The sequence below is a fragment of the Bubalus kerabau genome, chromosome 10 (assembly GCF_029407905.1).
Source record: "Bubalus kerabau isolate K-KA32 ecotype Philippines breed swamp buffalo chromosome 10, PCC_UOA_SB_1v2, whole genome shotgun sequence".
Lineage (NCBI taxonomy): Eukaryota > Metazoa > Chordata > Mammalia > Artiodactyla > Bovidae > Bubalus > Bubalus kerabau.
The window spans coordinates 98,475,855-98,500,334 of NC_073633.1; the positions used below are offsets into that span (position 1 = coordinate 98,475,855).

Here is a 24,480-nt window from a genome sequence, read left to right on the forward strand (position 1 = left end):
TTCCACAGTGGCTGCACCGGTTTACATTTCCACTAAGAGTGTAAGGGGCTTTCCTTTTTTCCACATCCTTCCCAATATTTGTTATTTGTGGTCTTTTTGAGGATAGTCATTCTGACAGGTGGTTTCAATTTGCATTTTTTTGGATGATTAGTGATGTTGAGCATCTTTTCATTGGCTTATTGGCCATCTGTATGTCTTCTTCGGAAAAATATCTATTCAGGTTTTCTGAAACCTCCCCAAATCAAGCCCTGCTGGCCTTCCAAGACAAATATTCTGAAGGCTTGTCTTCCTGGTGCAGAATCTCCCAGCCTGGGGAGTCTGATGTGGGCCTCAGACCTCCCACTCCTTGAGGAGAACCTCTATAATTATAATGATTCTCCATTTATGGGTTACTCACCTGGGGGGTGTGGATTTTGACTATACCATGACTCTGCCTCTCCTACCCTTCTCGTGGCTCCTTTTTTATATCTTTAGTTTCAGAGGATCTATTCTGGTAGGTTCTAGTCTTTTTCATCAATAGTCATTCTGTAAATACTTGTAAGTTTGGTGTGCCTGTGAGAGAAGGTGAGCTCAGAGTCTTTCTACTCCACTCTCTTGGGAACTCACTACAAGACCTCAAGGCAGTTGATTCAGTTGCATTTCTGGGCAGATGGAAATCACCACATTATGTGTGATATGCTTTCTTTCTAACATCAAGACTTTCCCTCATGTTTCATCCTGAGTAGAGTCTGCTTCTCTGTACAGTTGACCATGGGTTCTGCATTCGTGGATTCAACCAACCTTGGATTGAAAATACTCAAGAAAAAATAAATTCCAGAAAGTTCTAAAATGTAAATTTGCCATGTCCCAGAAATTATTTACATGGCATCTAAGTTGTACATATAATTATTGTTGTTGTTGTTTAGTTGCTAATTTGTGTCCGACTCTTTTGAGACTCCCATGGACTATAGCCTACCAGGCACCTTCGTCTATGGGGTTTTCCAGGCAAGAATACTGGAATGGGTTGTCGTTTCCTTCTCCAAGGGACATTCTCAACCAGGGATCGAACCTGTGTCTCCTGCATTGGCAGGCAGATGCTTTATTTCTGAGCCACCAGGGAAGACTGTATAATATTTACATTGTATTAGGTATTATAAATAATATAACATTATTTAAAGTATACAGGAGGGCATGCATAGGTTATATTGAAATACTACACTATTTTATTATATATAAGGGATTTGAGCATCTGAGGGATTTGCTATCAGCTGGCGGTCCTGGGACCAAACCCCTAAGGATACCAAGGAATGACTGGATATGGAATTGACAGCACTGGAACATGGACTGTACATTACTATGTTTGAAGCCAACAGGGACATTCAGGTTTGGTGGTCCTGAAATATCTGCAGTTTATACAGGTGCCTCTTTAATAAAAATAATCAAAATTCATGAATCTACAATTAGATACAGAAGTGAATATTTATCTGCACAAAAAAATCACAACTGTGTATATGTTTAAAAAAAGGTGATGAATATTACAAACATGAAAAATCCAGAAAAATAATGATTTTTACATTATTTAGCAGCCTGCCACTTGCCTTTCATAACTTTTTTCCTGCATGCTATCTTGATGTCTTCTTATATAATAATGTTTTATAATATCATTTTCTATTGAGAGACTAGAAATATAATTCAGGCTGTTCTCTAGAGAGGTTGATTGACACTTTTTTATATTTTTGATAATAATAAAAATACAGATATACTTCTCTGTAGAACGGCTACACATTTGTACCCTTTTAACCACAGAAATTCTGTTCAATTTTTATTTTATGTGATTCTAACCAAAAAAAAGACATGTATGGTGTTCATAATTGTGTCTTGGGTCTTAATGAATCTTTTCGTGATGGGAGAGAAGTTCTGTTTTATTTATGTATCTTTGACAGCTGAATCTACTTACAATTTTACATGACTGATGTATAAAATTATTCACATTTTGGACATACTAGTTTCCAGAGAAGACTCTTGAGAGTCCCTTGGACTGCAAGGAGATTCAATCAGTCCATCCTAAAGGAAATCAGTCCTGCATGTTCATTGGAAGGACTGATGCTGAAGCTGAAGCTCCAATACTTTGGCCACCTGATGTGAAGAGATGACTCATTTGAAAAGACCCTGATGCTGGGAAGGATTGAGGGTGGAGGAGAAGGGGACGACAGAAGATGAAATGCTTGGATGGCATCACCGACTCAATGGACATGAGTTTGAGTAAACTTCAGGAGTTGGTGATGGACAGGGAGGCCTGGTGTGCTGCAGTCCATGGGGTCACAAAGAGTTAGACGTGACTGAGCGACTGAACTGAACTGAGCTTCAAGAAACTTGTTTTTCCTCTAATCCCCTCATGCCACTAATCTTGGCACCACGTTCACATCATGGTAACAGTTTGGCCTGGCACCTTTGTGTCCAGTGCAGTGTGTGTTGACACAGTGGGCAGTGGGAATATTTCTGGAGGCCATTCTCATTAGGAGAGGACTTGCAGTAACTTACCTGTCTGCAGAAGTGACTCAGAACCATATATCACATAAACCAAAACTAAAGTACCCCCAACTGAACTGCTGCTTAGGCCCTAGCTACCCAAATGTTACCCAACACAATTGGAAGTTGATTGCTGGGGACAGTAGACTCTTTGTGATCCCATGGACTATACAGTCCATGGCATTCTCCAGGCCAGAATACTGGAGTGGGTAGCCTTTCCCTTCTCCAGAGGATCTTCCCAACCCAGGGACTGAACCCAGGTCTCCCACATTGCAGGTGGATTCTTTACCAGCTAAGCCACAAGGGAAGCCCCAGAAAAAATAACAGTCTTAACCGATAGTAATTAAAGTTCCTATTTTGGCAGATTTTATGAACACACACAGATGATGTGGATATATGGTTAGGATTTCTCCCCGAGCCTTGGAAGGAGTTTGTGTAAGTGAGGGACCCTGAAGCTTTAGCTCCATTAGCTTCATGGTAAATCCAGCTCAGCTAAATGAATGATTGCTTACCAGGCAAGATCCACTTTGGGCCAAATTCTTTGGGCAGAAGTGTGTATTCTCAAAACATGCTATTGCTTATTTGGGCTTTTTTCTGTCTGAGAAAATTCTGCCTTTGGCAGGTAGTGCTGCATAATGAGGGCTTTTCTTCCTGGTGAGACTGTTATGATTAGATGTGATAAACCTAATCATAACTTTAATAAGAAACTCCTTTCACCTTATTATTTGCCCAAGCTGTGTGTGGGGTTTTATTGGCCATAAACTGTGTTTACTAATTCCTCAGGCTCATGAACAAGAGACCCTGGCCTCTTTGGAAAGTTTCCTGGCTAAGTGCTTTCTGGGCAAGTCAACTACTGTGTTTAAATGCTCTGAAAAATCAAAAGAGGCTGTTAACTGAGGCACAAGATCGAAAGGAGCTTCCCTGGCAATATGAAGACTCACTGCTCTCATCAATGTCAACCTTATTAATTGTGCCTTAGAATGTTCCCTTCTATCTCCATCCTCCCACAGTCACTTGGTATAGTTGATCTCTTTATTGCCTTTGAGGGGTATATGTGGAGAGATTTAAAAATAGATTTCATTAGTAGCCAAGGTCTTAATAGAAAGAGATGGTGTAATTGAGGGCAGCTTAGTAAAGGGACTTACTGGCTAGGCACAGGTCAAGCCAAAGGAAAGCAATACAGAATGGTGATGTATCTCTACCTAGTGATGCAATAACAAGCTATCACATCTGTAAACTCAACGGTCAGGTAGAAAGAGCCATTACTGATACCTGGAGGAAAGTGGAAGCTGTAAAGGATGGTCAACTGGTAGAAGTGGTGAGTTCTAGTGGGGGAATATTGCCAGTCTACTGCCTGGCAGCACTGAGTCAGGCGGATAGGCATTGTGACTTTCCTCTTATTTTGCCCTTTTACTTCTGCAGGTGATTCTTAATTTCAGTGAACTTGATAGCATACCAAAGGGTGAGAAAGTCCATTGATTGATAGGTCAATAAAGGTAAGCTTTCTGGGGCACAGGTGAAGGTGCTGCGGGTAGATAGTGGATTTGGAGGGGCAAAGAGAAAAATACTCAGCATAGAGGACTGTTTAAATTGGAGTCTTCCTCTATGAGATAGGCCCAAGAGGAAAAGATCTGCATATTCTTGCCATTAGAGTTAGGTTTGTATTTCTGCATAATGTTCTGAATTTCTCTTTTTTTCAAGGAAGGACTGGCTGCCCAGCTGGAGGGAGTTCAGTCATCAGGTAGCCTCAAGGCATCAGCTACAACAGAGTTTGTCTCAGCTGCCAAGATCTGTCTTGCCTGAGGTCAAGTAATTCTTTCTGGGGTAGGTTTAAATTGAATAAAATTAAATAGCTCAAAATCCTTCTTTTCATATATCTATTACAAAGTGTACTTGTTAAATATTTGTCTTAACCTTCACCACTTTTCATTACAGAAAAACTTGTTTTAGGAGTATGATATTAAACCTTTCTTTTGACTATTTTTACTGGAGCAATTCTTTCCCTGTTTGAATGGCTATAATAAAATGAATCTTTAATGAGATAGAATTATCTTCTTTCTCTATTTCAGTCAGTAATATTTTTCAAGTTCCATATACTACAGACACTACTTCTTTAGTTTCCTTGAATTGTAAGAAATATGTCAATGTTTCAGTGTTTATCTTGTTGAGAAATTCTAGTGAACGAATTTGTGTATTTTCAAGATTGAAATGGACTGAAATGATTCCCTACCCATTCTGTAATGCTTCATGTGAATTATTCAGAGAAAAACCAATCTGATTGTAGTTTTGTCTAGTCATTGAACACTTCTTATCATCACTTATAATCTGCAGTGGACATCATCATCTTGTGTCATGAGATCTATAAGCTAATGGTGATTGTTTTGTATCTACTCTGCCACTAGTTTTGAGCCATACTGATGCCTTTTTCAACTCCCTAAGAAAATTTGAGTTTTCTAATTGATTATTTTAAAAAGAGCTTTCTGAATGCTTTAATGCTGCATGTTTCTCCAGGTCCTCTCATGTATTGATAATGAGTCTAAATTGCTTTCATAGTGTGCTTTACTTCTTTAAATGCATTCTTTGACTTTTCAGTTATTTTTTTCTAGTTTGAATTTTTGCTTTATGCCTAAAGTTGGTAAATACAGAAGTGATTTGAAAGCTGGTAAACTCACTAATAATATAAAACAATATTTTGGTGCAAAAGACACATTATTGTGTTAGAGAACATTTTGCTTTATTATGTGAAATAAGAGAAGTCAATGAAAATGATTTAGTAAAAAGAGGTTTTAAAGGATTCAAATACTAAGTTAAAAAGCAAGCACATTATAATACTATTTATGTACAGTTTTTAAAATTGTAAGCAATGCTCTATGTTTTTTTGGTATACATACAAACATATATTTATGTTTGTATGTATACCAAAAAAAAAAAAAAAGAAAGAAGATTTTTCTTCAAGAAAATCAGAGATACCAAAGGAACATTTCATGCAAAGATGAGCTCGATAAAGGACAGAAATGGTATGGACCTAACAGAAGCAGAAGAGATGGCAAGAATACACAGAAGAACTGTACAAAAAAGATCTTCACGACCCAGATAATCACGATGGTGTGATCACTGACCTAGAGCCGGACATCCTGGAATGTGAAGTCAAGTGGGCTTTAGAAAGCATCACTATGAACAAAGCTAGTGGAGGTGATGGAATTCCAGTTGAGCTATTCCAAATCCTGAAAGATGATGCTGTGAAAGCGCTGCACTCAATATGCCAGCAAATTTGGAAAACTCAGCAGTGGCCACAGGACTGGAAAAGGTCAGTTTTCATTCCAATCCCAAAGAAAGACAATGCCAAAGAATGCTCAAACTACCACACAATTGCAGTCATCTCACATGCTAGTAAAGTAATCCTCAAAATTCTCCAAGCCAGGCTTCAGCAATATGTGAACTGTGAACTTCCTGATGTTCAAGCTGGTTTTAGAAAAGGCAGAGGAACCAGAGATCAAATTGCCAACATCCGCTGGATCATGGAAAAAGCAAGAGAGTTCCAGAAAAACATCTATTTCTGCTTTATTGACTATGCCAAAGCCTTTGACTGTGTGGATCACAATAAACTGTGGAAAATTCTGAAAGAGATGGGAATACCAGACCACCTGACCTGCCTCTTGAGAAATCTGTATGCAGATCAGGAAGCAACAGTTAGAACTGGACATGGAACAACAGACTGGTTCCAAACAGGAAAAGGAGTACGTCAAGGCTGTATATTGTCACCCTGCTTATTTAACTTATATGCAGAGTACATTATGAGAAGCGCTGGACTGAAAGAAACACAAACTGGAATCAAGATTGCCGGGAGAAATATCAATAACCTCAGATATGCAGATGACACCACCCTTATGGCAGAAAGTGAAGAGGAACTCAAAAGCCTCTTGATGAAAGTGAAAGTGGAGAGTGAAAAAGTGGGCTTAAAGCTCAACATTCAGAAAATGAAGATCATGGCATCCGGTCCCATCACTTCATGGGAAATAGATGGGGAAACAGTGTCAGACTTTATTTTTCTGGGCTCCAAAATCACTACAGATGGTGACTGCAGCCATGAAATTAAAAGATGCTTACTCCTTGGAAGGAAAGTTATGACCAACCTAGATAGCATATTCAAAAGCAGAGACATTACTTTGCCAACAAAGGTTTGTCTAGTCAAGGCTATGGTTTTTCCTGTGGTCATGTATGGATGTGAGAGTTGGACTGTGAAGAAGGCTGAGCACCGAAGAATTGATGCTTTTGAACTGTGGTGTTGGAGAAGACTCTTGAGAGTCCCTTGGACTGCAAGGAGATCCAACCAGTCCATTCTGAAGGAGATCAGTCCTGGGTGTTCTTTGGAAGGAATGATGCTAAAGCTGAAACTGCAGTACTTTGGCCACCTCATGCAAAGAGTTGACTCATTGGAAAAGACTCTGATGCTGGGAGGGATGGGGGCAGGAGGAGAAGGGGATGACAGAGGATGAGATGGCTGGATGTCATCACTGACTCGATGGACCTGAGTCTGAGTGAACTCTGGGAGTTGATGATGGACAGGGAGGCCTGGTGTGCTGTGATTCATGGGGTTGCAAAGAGTTGGACACGACTGAGCGACTGATCTGATATATATATATATATATATATATATATATATATATATATGCCCCAAACATAATTATATATGTAGTTGTAGTAATTGTATAAGTGCATACATGGGTCTGAGAAGCATTGAATCTAAAAAAGTTACTTTTAGGCTAGAAAGAGTAATAGAATTATAAGTGGATACACAGAAATATTCAGTTGTTTTATATTTTCTGTCTCTTTTTCTGTCAAGCTTTAATCCAGCCATTTTCTTGTGTATCTTCTTGGTTACTAATTCTCTCCTTAGCTGTATCTAATTTTCTCTTGCACTTGTTTATTGAGTTCTGTTTCCATTACTTTATTTCTAGTTCCAAGATTTCCATTTTATGGTAGTTTGCAGCTTTCTGCTGAAATTCTTCATCTAATTGTCTGATTTCTGCCATGAACTTGGAAAGACCTAAGGTTTTGCCCCATTTGCAAGCTAACAAGGTAGTGTGCCATAGTCGTATGGATCCTCATAGAATACACGAGACTCTTGGGCCATGGAAGTAAGTCACTGTTAAATACCGTGTAGCAAGAGGCATGTGTTTCATGGTTGCATTGTTCCCCTTGCTCTTCATGTCCCACAGAGGCGCTGAGGAGCAATTTAGCTGGATATTGACATGCAGTGACTTTATGTCATAACCAGGGATCTCCAACTTCGGAAATTCAAGCCTTTTATAATGGACTTCAGACAAGTCTTCCCATTCTCCCTGGAGGGAGATATTATTTTTAATATACTGCATTGTAAGCAAACCTTCCTGCTGCTTCAGAGAAAGAAACGTTTACTCTCTTCCAAGGCTGTTTGCTACATAAATACCTTTTATAAGATCAGAACCAAGCTTTTAGTATTTTCCTTGCAAGATGGTGGAAATTCAAGAGACCCATATAAAACTGTATTCTAATATTTTCTAAACTAAATCACTTATTTAAAAATACTTTGAGTATCTGCATCTTTCCCGCCCATCTTTTTATTGTATTTTTTATGCCCTTGGGTTTTTGTCCATTACCAGTTTTCTTTGGTCATAGGAGGTGATCAAGAAGTAAAAGTTTTGGTTTTATGTCACTGATTTTTAGGGTTGTTTATTATTGCAGCATAGCCTGGCCTATTCTGGATGATTCAGAATATTGGGTTTCCCTGGTAGCTTGGATGGTAAAGCATCTGCCTACAATGTGGAAGACTTGGGTTCGATCCCTGGGTCAGGAAGATCCCCTGGAGAATATTATTTTCATTATTATTCCTGTTATTATTATTAGCACACTCTCAATGAGTTCTTCCAGAAACAAAACTGAAATGTAGAATACTTCTTGATTCAAATAGAAAAGTTTCCACATGCTTCAATAAATAATACTTCTAGTCCTACTTTCTACCTTTTACTTACTCCTTCTCCAGGAAGTAAGAGACATATTTTGATTGCTGACATCAGATAAAGGGTTTATAAACTTTCATCCTATCTGCCTTCTCTTTTTGCAAAGCATCCTGATCTCAGGACAGGCGTGTTTTGCTTTTCTTACGGCCATGGTTCCTAAGAGTACCAGTCTGTTGTACCAGTGCTCTGATACAACAGGTTGTTGTTGTTTAGTCACTAAGTCACGTCTGACTCTTTGTGACCCCATGCACTGTAGCCCGCTAGGTTCTTCTGTCCATGGGATTTCCCAGGGAAGAATACCAGAGTGGGTTGCCATTTTCTCCTCCAGATACAACAGGTAGGCATGCTTCATTCTAGGAAGAAAACAGTGGGAAGCCAAAATGTGGCAACAGATAGAATTCTCTAATCCAATATGCTGACGCCCAAAGATATTTTCATACTTCATCTGTGTGTATTTTCTGTTTTTTAATTGGTTACATGTGGTGGTATAGGGGGGTGTGATTGTTCACCCCCAGTCCCAACATATAGGTTCATAAAAGCCCAGGTTTGTGAATCCATCATTTGCTTATAGTTCTTCTCCATTTGGGGGCCATTTTGTATGTTACTCCATGGAGATTAATGCAAACAAAAAGAGGACTAGAGAATAGTAAAGTCACATTTAGAAGCAGTTACTAAGTGTAGTACATTAACTGACTCATTTTTGTAACTGCCTTCATCTCCTGTAGCCTTATTCATACTAGGGTTTCACCAAAATGACAACCACAAATCAAAGACCTCTGGAAGCTGCTGGTGAGTCATCAACAGCACAAATGTCGACTCCACAGATGCTGAGAGTCAACTGTGTGTGTGTGCGCTAGTGTGTTAGGCCGTGCAGAAATGACATGTAATCCCCTTAACCTCCTAATTAAGAGTTGGAGGAATTCAGGCCAGAGCATGGGGTTCACTCTTTTTTTACCAGAGGGCCTCTCTCTTCGGTTTTTCTTTTTTTGAGAACCACAGACATTTATTTTATTGCCTCTCTCCTCTGCTGTGCAGTTTTTCCCTGGGCTACGAATGGAATTACTAACATTACTTGTTCCATACTCTGAAAATCGCTGTCAGGTGTGAATTAAATGTTTTATTTGAAGGTTTGAGCTCCTTCTCATCAGCCACAATGGGAATTTTTATGGAATAGTGCTCGTTGGCACTAATATAACTCTCTTCCTCTTAGCCTTGCTGAGTGCTTTGTAAATGTTCTTTCTCTGCTATCTACATTTCAATGACTCCTATCACCCCTCCATCTAGGATCACTGACAGAAGCTTTGTATTAACTCCCTCAACTTTTTCAGAGTTGCTTTCCCGTTCATTGCAAGTGGCAAACATTTGAATAATTGTTTCTTGGTACCTACATAAAGGAATAAGGCAACTTTGATGATCTTCTAGCAAAATATTGTGAATTCAGAATTTAGGAGGGGGGCTAAGGCAAAATGTTTTCCCCTGGAGCTGACAGAGTGAAGAGAAAAAGTAATGTTAACAGCAGGTTCAGAACATGCAAGCAATCAATTATCTTCTGCCCCAAGACCACCAAAACTTTTCTTGATCTTAAAAAGATCACAACTTGGGACTGTAAGTTATTTTACATTCCCATTGAGTATTCACATCATAACTATTTTCTAGTCATTTATGTTTGAGTTGGAAGGAACGGTAAACTCCATAATCACTAATAATCTAGCCAAATAATTCCATGGATGAAGCACTGAGGTTCAGAGAGATCCACTGTCTCATTTAAGGTCAAGCCCAAAGCTAATTTGGCTTCCCTTGAGGCTCAGGTGGTAAAGAATCCACTGCAATGCATGAGACTTGGGTTTGATCCCTGTGTTGGGAAGATCCTGTGGAGAAGGGAAAGGCTACCCACTCCAGTATTCTGGCCTAGAGAATCCCATGGACTCTATAGTCAGACACGACTGAGCGACTTTCACTTTCACAAAGCTGATTAATGCAATGCTGAGTCACTGGACTTTTCAATTCTCTTTATTCTCCCAATCTCATACCAATTCCTTCTCCTTTTTATTCTCTTCCAGCTCTTCCTCCTCCTCCTCCCTCTAAAGGTATAGCTAAATCTTTATCACATGGACAAGAATTATTTTTTGAAAATGAGGAAAATAAATATACTGTCTAATATATAAATATACTAGCAGTCCATGGGGTTGCAAAGAGTCGGACACGACTGAGTGACTGAATTGAACTAACTAGAAGCAAAACAGACTGGACTCTATTTCTTGTCATTGATGGTAGTTTTACTTGCACATTCTGTGTTATTTAAATTTTATCTTATGTCACGGGGCTTTGCTTCACTAATTAAGGTTTCTGTAAAAACATAGGTTTTCATATGAATATAAAGCCTAGAATGGGCAATATCTTGAAATAGGAACTTTAGGAAAAATGGTTTCAGAGTAAAGTAAAGTAATCATGTAGATTACTTTCTTTAATGAATGGTCATCCTCATATTTTATTCACCAGCATTTTTTTTTTAACCTTTTTAGTTTCAAGCCTTCCTTTACAGTTTGGATTATTTACAAATATTTTTATTTTTAAAATCCCATGGAATAAGTACCAGTATATGTTGACAGCTAAGATGGCAAAAATCCAAGAAAATAAACCTGTTGGCCTGTATATTGAAGGAGATCAGAGATGTACACTTTGAACTGTCTTTCCATAGTGGTTCCTTCTTACTCCTGTGTGATTTATATAGCCCTCAATTACCAGTTAGCACCTGTACCACAGAATCATACAGTGTTAGTGCTGGCAAAGTACTAAGAGTTCTAAAAACTTTCATTGCATTGCTGATATGCATTCATATGAAATGACATATCCAAGGTCACCTTGAAATTATTGACTTACTTTGGGTATAAAGACATTGTTCTTTACCTTCTGGAAAGATGGAATTTCAGTATAAGAAAGATCTTTATGGCAATTTGGCCTTGGAGAATTTCAATGGAGTAGAAAATTCTGAATTATGATTCCCAACAGTTTTAACTTGTCCACAGTCGGCATGCTCATTAAGGTAGAATCTTTCTGGGAGTACTTATATCATTGTGTTTTCTTTTATTTTTTAACTTAAATTGAATTGTAGGGTATGGGTATGCTTGGTAGCTGCCTTCATTTGTAGAAAAAATTTTTCTGCCAACCAAACACACTGCCTTAGGAGAAAAAGAGAAAGGGCAAAAGTAACTCCAAAGACATGGGCCTGTTTAAACAAAGCCGAGATTTGGCCAAGGGCCACGAAGCTGCCTTGCCAAACTCGTTAAATTCTCTCCTGCCTGCCACAGTCACCAGCAAGTTAAGAGGCTGTTTTGTTGTCCTCATTTCTCTTGGGCATCAGAATTTTAGAATGTTCTTCCCCTAAAATGACAGTCATGTTTGCCATGCTTAGTTTGGCTTTCTTTTGATGGCTGTGTAGCACTTCTCAGACATTATTGTATATAATTCTGTAAGTTTGACAGGGAGTTAGAGTTTAAAAAGCCTTTATGAAATCAATTTGAGTGTAGTTAAATTATACTGTGTCCCACAACAACATAAAAGTTTAGATAGATTTTAAATTTCCATTCTTTTTTTCAAAATCATGTTAAGAGTTTCCTTTGTCTTCATTTCTTCCCACCCCCCTCAATTTACACTCAAAGAAACAGAGGCAAGGAGGTGGCAGGAGTCTTAGTCAAAGTCAAGGAAGGCAGAGAAAGAGCTAGAAACCTAAGAGGCAGCAGTTAACACAGTACTTGAAAATAAAATTGATTTGTTGAAGAATGAATGAATCTTCAGTTATTACTTTCTTTTTTTCATTCCACCATGGTTTCTTACCTATCAGGTCTTTCATCCCAAGCCCTCTTCTCCTCCCTTTCAGATTACCCTCTTGAGGTCAATTCTGGGTGACCTGCACTCAAGTGGGGACACTTGAGTCTCATTCACCAGGGCAGTCCCCTGATCTGTGTCTTTCCATATGGCTTGACCGGGGGCTTCAGTCAGTGCATTAATTTGGGATTGCTGAGAGTACAACTCCCTTATCTTCTTGTTTCTTTTAAGACAGACATTTTTAATCAGGCGCCTAATTTGGTCCTGGGAGATCTCACTCTGTTTTAATAATACATGTGACAAAATTTACCTCTTTGCTTTCAAAGTTGTTAATTACGGAGTGCATTTGAAATGAGCTATTACAGCCAAGAAATCATCCCTTTTGGGTGCTTCCAGGCTTTAATGCTGAGAAGTAGTAATAAACAAGGAAGGGTTTTAGATGAAACACCTCTCCATGTGGACAGTGGGTTTTAGAGGGCACCAGGCAGGGTTGTCATGAAGACTTTCTGGTAACGGGCTTATATCAAATTGTGATCAGGTTATGCAGGTGCTACATAACCCAGAGGGCTTAACCTGATTTCAGAGCAGATGGAAGAAGAACAGATGTAGGCAAGGAGGCCTTCAGGCAGAGAAGTGAGTTAGGTGGTTGAATGCTTTAAGGAAGTAGAATCAGACGCTTCAGGAGAAGATAGCTATTTATGCCTTCTACAGCAGTGTAACCAATTGCAAATCACTCCAGGGATTTGGTGATCTTTGTGGTGTGTTCTTGAACTCACATAGGTTATAAGTTCTTATGATCACTAAAGCTATTCCTTCTTACTCAATAAATTAGCAGTAGTTTTCTGTGTGATTTGTTACAGGTCTTCTGGTTTTCAGATATACAGATGCCTTTTAAATACTTACATAGTTACAAAGATTTAAACAATCATCTAAATTACTGTGCCTTAAAAGCAGCAGAACTCAGCTAACCCACTTGCACATGTTAGCCTCAAAAGATGAATTGAGTGGCTTAGTTCCAGAGCTTCGTCCATTATTTTCCCATTACCTGAAATGATTACTGGGCTTTGCAAATGACTTCAGGCGCCATGCGAAATATTTATTTTAACCCTCTATGGAACAGTGTCCTGGAAAATATGATTGCTCAGGAGTTGAAGTATGGAATAGGAGTTCATGAGGTGGACATTTTATGTTGTCTACTCAAAGGCATGCTTACTTTTGTACCAAGAATACTATTTAAAACAGAGCTAAGAAAAGCTTCCTACTTTGTTTTATGAGAAAAGCCAGGGATTTTGCTTTTTATAAACCACAGACTGAGTCCAGATTTACCAGGCATTATAAAAGCCTTTGGGGAACAGTCTGAGTGGATCAGTGCAATATGGTCATGTCTTTGTACCTATCAACAACCAAAAAAAGTAGGTTAATTTTTCAAGTACATGGGTGATGTTAATTTTCCTTCTGGGAACTAACCTAATAAGAGAAATGCTGCCAGTAGAAACCAGGTATCTTTCCAGCATCATAAGGCTGAAAAAGAAAAACTATGAAATTGGTTACCATTGGGCTAGACATGAAGATTGAGAACTGTCACACCTGTACTATGTAAAGAGAAACTATGGTGACTGCAAATGGCTGCACACGTGGATGATTCACTTAACAGCTTTGCCATCAGTTTCCTGTTTATCAAATGAGAAGTTGGAAAGTGACAATGAGCCCTTCCCTTTGGGATATCTTTATGGTTCAGATGAGAGGATGCAGCATAGAATAAGAAAGAGATCTCTACTCAGGGTTTTAGGAGCCTGATAATAACTGTTGCTCTGCTGCTAAATCATTGCTACTGCTTTTGGACATTTAAAGGATTTCCAGTTTTGTTTTTTTTTTAAACAATGTTATACTAAGTATTTCTTGCACACGACTCATTATTTGGAATAAATTCTCAAGTCTATGTCAAAAGTACTCACTTATAAGACTTTTATTATCAGAACAAACCACAAAAATAAGTTCTTAAAAGATCAGCATTTCTGTTTCATTACCAATTCCCCTCAAAATGGCTATTATACTAAAATTGATTAGTATATGATTTTTGAAAATAACAAAAGAAATGAGTATACATGTGTATATATATGCAAAATGTCTCCCTTTTCTCTCTTTCTGACAGTCTATTCCCTGGAATAATTTGAATTATCTCACCTTATTTATGAGAGCTTTCAGCTTTTGGTTTAGTTCAGTTCAGTTGCTCAGTAGTGTCTGACTCTTTGCGACCCCATGAATCACAGCACGCCAGGCCTCCCTGTCCATCACCAACTCCCGGAGTTCACTCAGACTCATGTTCATAGTGTTGGTGACACCATTCAGCCATCTCATCCTCTGTTGTCCCCTTCTCCTCCTGCCCCCAATCCCTCCAAGCATCAGAGTCTTTTCCAATGAGTCAACTCTTCGCATGAGGTGGCCAAAGTACTGGAGTTTCAGCTTCAGCATCAGTCCTTGCAATGAACACCCAAGGTTGATCTCCTTTAGGATGGACTGGTTGGATCTCCTTGCAGTCCAAGGGACTCTCAAGAGTCTTCTCCAATACCACAGTTGGGTAGCCCCTTTGTAATACATCAGTGACAGACTCTGGTCATGTCTGAATGCAATAGGAATGTCTATCCTGTTCCCCAAACTCCAGCATCTCAATCACTCCTAATTTAGAGGGAAAAAAGTCTCTCCAGAAAAATCTAAGCCTTCTGAGTTATCTTTATATCAAAGATACATGTTTGTATATATCTTTATATATATGTGCGTCTCTCTCTCTCTACACACACACACACACACACACACACAGAGTTATTGTTGTTGTTGTTTAGTCACTGAGTCACGTCCAACTCTTTTGTGACCCCATGGACTCTAGCCCACCAGGCTCATCCGTCCTTGGGATTTCCCAGGCAAGAATACTGGAGTGGGTTGCCGTTTTATTTTCCAGAGTATATTCCTGACCCAGGGATTGAATCCAGGTCTGCAGCATTTACCGGGGACCAGCCCCGGCTGATCCAGGGTATTCGAAGGAGAGACGGCTAGGCGAGGGTCAGGGAATAACTGCTTAATTACACTTTAATTAAGGATACAAAGAGTAATAGAATAAGGATAGCTCAGTGAGGAAATTCAGTGGAGAAAAGCGGCTGAAATAAGGATAGCTCAGTAAGAAAATTCAGTGGAGAAAAGAAGCTGAGTGGCTTGGTTTACGCGGAAAATCAATATAACCCGTGACACCAGGTTAGCTCTGACCACGGAGGCCGCAGGCGCCCTCTCGAATAGCGGAAGGTGCCCCACCTTAGACACCTTCTCGAGTGGGTCTTAGAAGCCCAGGCAAATAAATGGTCGCAGAGGACATCCACGCTCCAGATGGACGCTCAGCCAGAAGTTAAAGGGAAGAATGACATGGGGAGACCAAGTTTCAGTGAACAAGGCCCGCACTTTATTTTCCAAAGTAGTTTTTATACCTTAAGTTATGCATAGAGGATAATGGGGGAAGGGGTAGAGTCATGCAGCAAGCCAGGCTTTTTTCCTGTAAACTTATCATATGCAAAAGTTCAGGTGATAGACATCATCTTCTGGCCTGGAGGCCTGTTAACATTTTAAGAAACTTATCTTTCTCTAAAGGTGATTATTCCAAAGTCAGGCGCCAGCCTTCCAAAAAGCATTGAACAAAGCTGCATTTTACATTTCTATACACCCATTATATCAATCAATACACTGCCAAGGACACAGTAGGTAAGGAGTATGGAGACTTAGCAGCAAACATTGGCCCAACAAGTGAAAAACCCTTCACCAATACATTTTCTAATCAATCTTTTAACTGCTCAAAGGAATCTGTGTTTAGGCAGTTTAGAACATCTCCTGCCTCTCACAGTTGGGAGGCTCTGAACAATCACATGTGGCCGGAAAAACCTATTCAGGCAGGCTAGAGGATTTCCAAAGGAGTTTGTAGGTTAAACACTGTCACATCCAGGAATTATTAACTGGAGCTGTGAGCTAACTCTTTTTTCAGAGAGAGGTAGTGGGGGACAGCCCCCCGTAAAGTCAGAGGTGTAGGTGAAAGCACAAAGCAGAAAGTAGGCAGACTCTGGTTTTGGGGGTAGATGCTCGAGAATTTCCAGGGGGACTCCTGAGGCTCGATCCCGCCTTTGCGTATGCCGAGCCTCCTTCCTCATGACCTTTGTCATGGGCGGAGTGCCTCACGCTGGCTCTCGGCAGTGATAGGATTCCAGTTGAGCTATTCCAGATCCTGAAAGATGATGCTGTGGAAAGTGCTGCACTCAATATTCAATATGCACTCAATATGCAATATGCCGGCTCCCGGCAAGCATTGCTGGCAGATTCTTTACCAAAGAGCCACCAGGGAAGCATTTTATATATATGTACGTATATATATACCTTAAGGCTTATTTCTATAACATATTTCCAGATCCCAGTCTAAACTTTCTACTGCCTGAACTGTATATAATTTTTTTTCAAAATCATATAAGCCATGTTCATTATTAGAATTGGAACAAAAGAAGTTAAATAGCCTACCCATCATTACACAGGTCTTAATTAATGAAAGTAGAGAGTTCTGGATTGAGGGATGTATGTGGGATGTTTTTAGGGTGGCAAAAAAATGGAAGGGTGGGGGCTTCCCAGCTGGGGCTAGTGGTAAAGAATCCACTTGCTAGTGAAGGAGATGCAAGAGACCAAGGTTTGATCCCTGGGTAGGGAGGATCCCCTGGAGAAGGGAAAGGTTACTCACTCCAGTATTCTTGCCTGGAGAGTCCCCCATGGACAAAAGAGCCTGGTGGGGTACACTCCATGGGGTTGTAAAGAGTTCGACACAACTGAGCGCACACTCAAATGTGGCATGCAAAGAAGGAAAATACTGAGTAGCTTATTTATAAAAACATTAAATACACTTTAGACTCATGTATGTTCTGAGCCTGTTGTTTATGAGACTCATGGTAACCTGTGAAAGCCACTTTACCTCTCAGGATTTCTGTTTTCTCAAACTATAAAATTAAAACTAAAAAACCTTAGATCAAACAAAACCATCATTTTCTACACTAAAGCATTTTCTATAGGTCATAACAATGGTCTGTTGAAAGCACTCTTGTATTTGAGAGAGTTATTGCAAATCAAGGAAACATCAAGATTTTTATCTTTGTTCATTTTTGTTAATTTCAACAATCCAAAGATAGCAAACTGAGTTTTATTTTCAGAGTTGTATAACCAGGCCAAGATTTAAATGCAGTGCTGAAGAATAAAATATCAGTGTACACTATTGAATTTGGGTCCTGTGGTAGAAATTATTATACTTCATTGGGCAGAAAGGGAGGTTTGTTCTCAGGCAAATGTTGGAATTTCCTCAGTCAAAATAAATTTAACAGATTTTCCCCAATGTCAGAGGAGTCTATAGTAGAGTTGTGAAGTGTTTTAGACGAATCATCAGAAAGTCTTATTTCCTAGATTTATTCTCCAAAAATGCATAATACATTGATTTTGATCTCAAGGAGTTCAGTAGTTCTAGAGGCAAATATATCTGTGATAATTATAGAACACTGTGTAATAGAAGGCAACACAATAGAGATAGGATTAACATATAAAGAATCAAGGGGTCCTATCTATCCCAACCTTGGGAGGGGAAGAGCAGTCAGAAAAACTTTCTAGGGAAAACAACATCTAGAAATACTAGCTGATTTGCCAAAGCTCATACTGCTAATTAGTAGCAGAAGAAGCCCAAGAATTCTACAGTCAGTGTCTTTCCTGAGTGTCTATATTCTTAATCCACTTTAAGGAAGTTGAAATGGAAGACTCTTAGATGATATGGTATTCTTTCCTACTATATGCTTGTATAGTTACCCTGAATGTTCCTAAATATACTTAACATTTATCTGCACGTAGGGAAATATAAATATCTCTGGGATAATAATTGGCCTGTTCTTTTATTGTCAGAACTTTTCTGTCTTTTGCTAAATGCTGTTTATTGATTTGGTGTTGTTCATGTGACTTCCTCTGATGAGCACCGCATTGTCCTGGTCTTAGGGAAGGTGTTACATTCCTTTGCTTTCTCACACTTCACATATCAGATGGGATGGTCTGAAAGGATAGAGATAAAAGCAATGTGTAATTATTTGCTGCTAACAATAGTCAGAACCTGTTAGGTGATCTTATTACTAGTTCTTATAGAACCATACTTAGGAAGGTAAGTCCATTGTTTTTTTAAAGGCATTAAATGTCAAAGAACCAGATTTTCCTCTTTCATGGTCTAGTCTGAACTATATCTCTCAGCCTAGAAAATTCATCAGGTCCTTAAGGGAAAAAGTAATTCTTTACTTATTTGTTTCCTATCTCTCAAGAGTACCTAGCACATAGATGAAACAATATATTTGTATTGATTGTACGGGTTGGTGAATGAATGAACATAGAATTATGTAGAATTATGCAGCCATTCTCTTGACATGGCCTCCTGGTGGATGGCCTATACTTGCCTGCCTCATGACTTTGAACTTAGACATATGACTTATTTTGGTCAGTGCGGTATTAGTAGATTTAACACAACAGGAGGCTTGAAAGGCATTTGTATGGAGTGGCTTGACCCTTTTGTCCTTCTTCTATCACCACAAAAAGGACAGGCCCAGGTAGTTGCTGCCCTTTCAGTTTGGGACACAGAGTGAGAGACACAGAGCACGCCTTGATCCTGTCTTGCAGCCTGGAGTCCAGTTCAGCTGAACCCAAAAGGACCCAGAAACTTGTGAGTGAGAAACAGAAATATTTGTTTGTGTAAAACAAATAGTTATGTGTTGTTATTGAAGAAGTATTATGGCAATAGGTGATAGATAAGAACATATGATTGATGCCTCGGTATTTCTGAAAGCTGAACTCACCAGTGGCTCCCACCAGCTGGGTCATGTACGTACAGAGAGTCAGTTGTCTTTGTTTCCATATTTGTATGTCGGTTTTGTCCATTATTCTGCTTATGCAATTTACTTTATGTGATAGTAGCCAATGAACGTTAGAGAACTTATTTCTATAAAGCAAAGGTGAAAGCTTTTTTAAAGACTTGATAAAGGCAAATTGTTTAAAATAATTGAAGTCAAATTAGGTGTTGGTAAGAGCTTTTTAAAAGACTGGAGAAAAATAAATATTGAGGAGGATGTCAAATTCAGATTTCTCTTGAGTTGCTTAAGTTCTCCTTTTCTCTTTAGTGAAATTAGAACTGGGAATTTTGGTTGATGTAGTACATGTGGTTTTATACGAGAAAGGTGAGCTAAATTTTTAATTACTGGAGACAGTCTCAAAGACAAAGTCTTGAACTTTAGTAAAAGATAGCTGAATGAATATTTATTTGTGTGTTCAAGGTAAAACAAAATGCTCAATCTGTGTTTGTATAAATTTTTATGATCTTTTAAACCAGTTTTTTTTTTATTGCCTGAGCAAAAATCATCTCAATATCTTTTTATTAAGCATACCATAAATGGCATAGTGCACTAAAAATTCTTTTCCTTCCTTCCTTCATAAATATTATAAAGTTTTAGTATATATTGCAAGTAGCAATATTAGAATAGCCTGTTTCACAGTGAATATGTGAAGAATAAACTTTCCTTTACAGCTGCTGTTCCTCTTTTCACATTTCCATCCTGTTCTGGTTTATAGACTTTCAGTTTGGTTAATAACCTCAAAGGGCTTCCCCGGTGGCTCACTGGTAAAGAATCTGCTTGCAGTGCAGTAGACCTGCGTTCAGTCCCTGGATCGGAAGATCCCCTGGAGAAAGAAATGGCTACCCACTCCAGTATTCTTGCCTGGAAAATTCCATGGACAGAGGAGCCTGACGGGCTATATAGAAGCCTGACAGGTCACATAGAGTCAGACACGACTGAGCTACTAACAACAGGAAGACATTCCTTAGTGCAGATCACAGTTTTCATTTTTTCTGTCTTCACAACTGTTGACTGAGTTTCAGGAATGCCGAGTGCTTCTGGGTATCTGAACATTTTTTTCTGTTCCCCAGAAATCACCCCAGAATCACCTTGATTTGAACAGATCTGCGAATAGAAAAGAAAATTCATCCACAGTTTTCTTGTTTTCACCTGGCTTTTTGGTTGCCACCAGATGGAACCACCACATACATTATTTACCTGAAAACCTACATCTTTGCAAGGTATGCATGAAACAGAGCCAATTATGAGGAAAAAATCACTAACATTTTCCATGCATCTGGACTTGGCTTGAGGTTTGGGAGGACTTGGATTCACTTCAGGTTTTTAAAGAAAATATTGCATGTATTGATTGATGAAATATGCTGCTGGTTGTGGTTTTTGAGATGCTGATGGTCACCTCCTTGGAACCATTCTGAGATGAATGGTTTGTGGCATTATAGGATCAAAAATCAATCTATAGGTGATGACATTCAATCACCACTGACTAGGGTTGGAGTTGAAACGAGCACTCTGATTGGAAAGCAAGCTTTGCACCGCATTACCCATAAGTCAGTTGCTTGGAGTGTAGGGACTAACTACACAAAGAAATCCAAGAGCCACTCAACACTAGCTCACCAACAGTTTGGGACACATGTGAGTAATTTTTAAAGAAAGGGAATTCTGGCTCAGATATTTGGGTTATTCCAGTTTTAAGACTGTCAGTTCTCACCTGGACAGAAAAGTTAGACAAGAGGGGCTTGGCTTTAATAAAGTACACAGACTGCAGATAGTTTTTAATATGATGAGGTTAAAATAGGCCCATAAACCAACATATTCAGAGATATTGGAACATAGCAAAAGAAAGTTAGGCGGTGGCTTTCTGAGAAAGTGAATATATTGTTCCACTTTGAGAGATTATTTTTTCATTAGGCCTTCTTCATGTTTTGAGAGAAGCAGGGAATTGAACTAATTGGTTTTAGGTAAAAATGAAGAAATTCTTGGCTGTGTGGTATGAAAAATATGACATGAAAACAAGTGAGTATGACATTTAAAAGCATGCATGGGCCAATTCTAAAATAGCAGGCTGCTAAAAAACCTGGAATACTTAAAGCTTTTGTTGTTCTTATTTAATTAATAAACCAGCATCAGGCAATGTATCCAGGAGATTGTTTAATATTTCTGATACAGACTGTGTAAATGTTGGGGAGGAGATGTTTTCTTCCTCTTCCCATTTTAGGTTCGTTGGCTGGGGTCATGAAAGATAGACTGACAAACTCAGAGTAACAAAGAACAGCAAATAGTTTATTAATGTATGCAGTGTACATCCTCATGGGAAAACTTCAGTGGCAAGTAATTTAAAGAGGTGGTTAGAACTTGGGCTTATATAGCATCTTAACAAAGAATTGCAAATTCATAGAGAATTGATAAGACAAAGGGCAGGGTTTGAGGCTTCCAAGAGCAGTAAACAATGGAAAGATAAATGTAGGGAAGCTCATGGACATTAAGGACGAGGTGGTAACATTTACTATATAGTTTCCTCTGGTTCTGTCTCTCAGATGATATGTGTCTAGAGTTTTCTCCAGCGATTAACTCCTCCCCTTTTTGGTAGAGAAGAGAGAGGGAGACCCTTTAAAAATTTAAGTTCTGTTTTTAGGCAAATGGTAGGACAAAGAACTTGTATTAATATCTGATGCTTGTCAACTGCCTTTCGCTCAAAATAATTCTTACACTAAAGTGGCAGATTTGGGGGTAGCATGTTCTGCCACCCTTTATCAAACAAAATTTTGTTTAAGGATATCTATAGGACAACAAAAAACAACCAAGATGAGAGAGCCATGATACAATGGAAAAGCTGCTGGGATGGGGAAAGACTTCTGATTCCAGGCTATAGCACTTCATAAACTTGAGATCTTTGAGAAAATATTTGGGGCACCATATGGTTACCTGAAAGCTGTTCTGCTGACATGCTATCAATGCAGTTATCAATACGAAACTGTCACTGTGTCAAAAACTGGCATCCAGTTGTTGAGAAGATGTTATGATAGGAATACAATCTGTATCTGAATGCTACCTTACACTTGATTAGCACTTTACAGTCAGTCAAAACACACAAATACTGACTGACTTGGCTACTTAGTTAGCACTTGGACACTTCGATGTCTCCCCCTATTGATGGAATTATATGCTTTCCATGTAATTCCAACACAGTACCAGGGGTGTTCCGTGTCTCGTGGACCACGCTAGGAGCTGGGACACCGATACTTGCAGGGAGGAGGGGTTGTAAAGGAACTCCATCAAGCTCTGGCCAGCCTGACTCTGCACTGGGTTCAGTGGCCTGCAGTTCCAACAGTTGATAAGTATCGATGGGAAGAAGCAACTTTATTAAGCTCTGTTGACAAGCTGCTCTTATGATCTGAGCAGATGGCAGTCACTGGTCTCCTTGCCTGTTCCTTTGCATAAGCCCAACTGTCTGTATGCCTAGAGAATTCAGTGTGAATAATAGATAGCTATTTGTAATGGAAAAACACAAACTCCAGCCTTTTTCTATTTTAATTGGACCCTCAAGCAGGGAAACAGGAAGAAAAGTGGCAGCTACAACACCCAGCTTCAGATGCTTGATGCTTCATCTTTTGCATTTGGAGACAGAGAATCCTTTATTCTCTTCACAGCATGGCTATTTTTCACACAGGAAGGGATGGGGCACTTGATACAGATAGACTTCAGCCTTGTCTGATTTCGCTTCATCATGTCTCCCTTATTCCTTTTCTTTCACATTAACTCTCTCCCCTTAGTGTTCATACCTTAGAAAATATTTGTAGGTGATTTTTATTAATACAGTCTTTGAACTGATAATGAGCCAAACTCTGCATATCAACAGGCACACCTTGATTTATTGCACTTTGCTTTATTGTGCTTGGCAAATATTGCTTTTTTTTTTTTTTTGATAGGTTGAAGTTTTGCAGCAACCCTGCAATGAGCAAGTCTTTAGGTGCCATTTTTCCAACATCATTTGCTCAGTTCTTATATCTTTGTCACATTTTGATAATTCTCAAACTATTTCAAGCTTTTTCCTTGTTCTTATCTTTGTAATGGTGACCTGTGATCAGTGATCTTTGATTTACTGCTATGACTCACTAAAGGCACAAATGAAGGTTAGCGTTTTTTAGCAATAAAGTATTTCTAAATTAAGCTTTGTACATTATTTATTTAGATATACTGCTCTGCCATCCACAGTGGACTAGGATATAGTGTGAACATAACTTAAAATATTTTATTTATTTTATTTTTGACTGCTCTGGGTCTTTGTTTTTTTGTTCAGTCTTTTTTTCTTTCTAGTTGCAGAGAGTTGGGGCTGCTCTTTGACTCAGTGCATGGACTTCTCACTGCAGTGGCTTCTTGTGCTGTGGATCATGGGGTACAGGAAGGCAGGCTTCAGTAGCTGTGGTTCCCAGGCTCCAGAGCTCGGGCTTCAGTAGTTGGGGCACAGGGGCTCAGCTACTCCGCGGCATGTGGGATCTTCCGGGACCAGGGTTTGAATCCATGTCCCCTGCATTGGCAGGTGGCTTCTTAACCACTGGGCTACCAGGGAGGTCCCAAATGTAACTGTTATGTGGATGGACTGGGAAGCCAGACATTTTGCCTGACGCTCTTTTTTGCTGCATTTACTTTTTTGTGGTAGTCTGAAGCAAAATCTGCAATGTCTCCCAGATATGCCTGTAATTATTTTTATTTTTCTCCTTTCAACACATGTAGCTTAGTGGTTAAGTACGTGCGCTTTAGAATCAGACCTGATTGCAGTTTTCCTTTTTCATTTTTGGGACATGCTAGTTAACATTGGGATATACCTCCCAAGGCTCAAATGCTTCAGTTGAGAAAATGGAGAAAATCACAGGGCCCCTCCCAAAGGATCATGGGTTCATTAAATGAGATAATTACTATAACATAATTACTCAGTCCCAGATAATATGCTAGAAGCTCAGGAAATGTTTTCTGAAGACATTTCAATTTTTTTTTATAACAGAAACGCTTAAACATTTCCAGTTTCAGGAAGAATTGTGTCTTGTAATTTATACATAGAGGTGTAGAGGAAGAGACTGTGACATTCCTGGTGACTGATTTCATCAAAGTAGATGGTCGCTCAGAGTCCAGGAAACTCAGGCAGCAGTTTTTAATTTTATTTATTTATTTGCTAGGGAAAAATAACAGCTTCTAAAGTATAAGGCCTTACT

The 24,480-nt window shown here is 39.1% G+C and overlaps 1 long non-coding RNA gene across 10 annotated transcripts in view; it reads left to right on the plus strand.

Moving 5' to 3' along the window:
* The window catches only part of LOC129621889 (uncharacterized), a 253,520-nt gene that overhangs the window by 126,939 nt on the left and 102,101 nt on the right, over positions 1-24,480 (plus strand). For 2 of the 10 annotated variants that reach the window (XR_008699801.1, XR_008699800.1), the window contains 4 exons: positions 3,931-4,004; positions 4,210-4,332; positions 18,963-19,086; positions 20,344-20,493. This is a non-coding gene — a long non-coding RNA (uncharacterized LOC129621889). Of the gene's footprint in view, positions 1-3,155; positions 3,526-3,930; positions 4,005-4,209; positions 4,333-18,962; positions 19,087-20,343; positions 20,494-23,199; positions 23,429-23,587; positions 23,796-24,480 lie in introns of those variants that run through there. The other 8 variants (XR_008699799.1, XR_008699796.1, XR_008699794.1 and 5 more) reach the window with 8 other exon arrangements.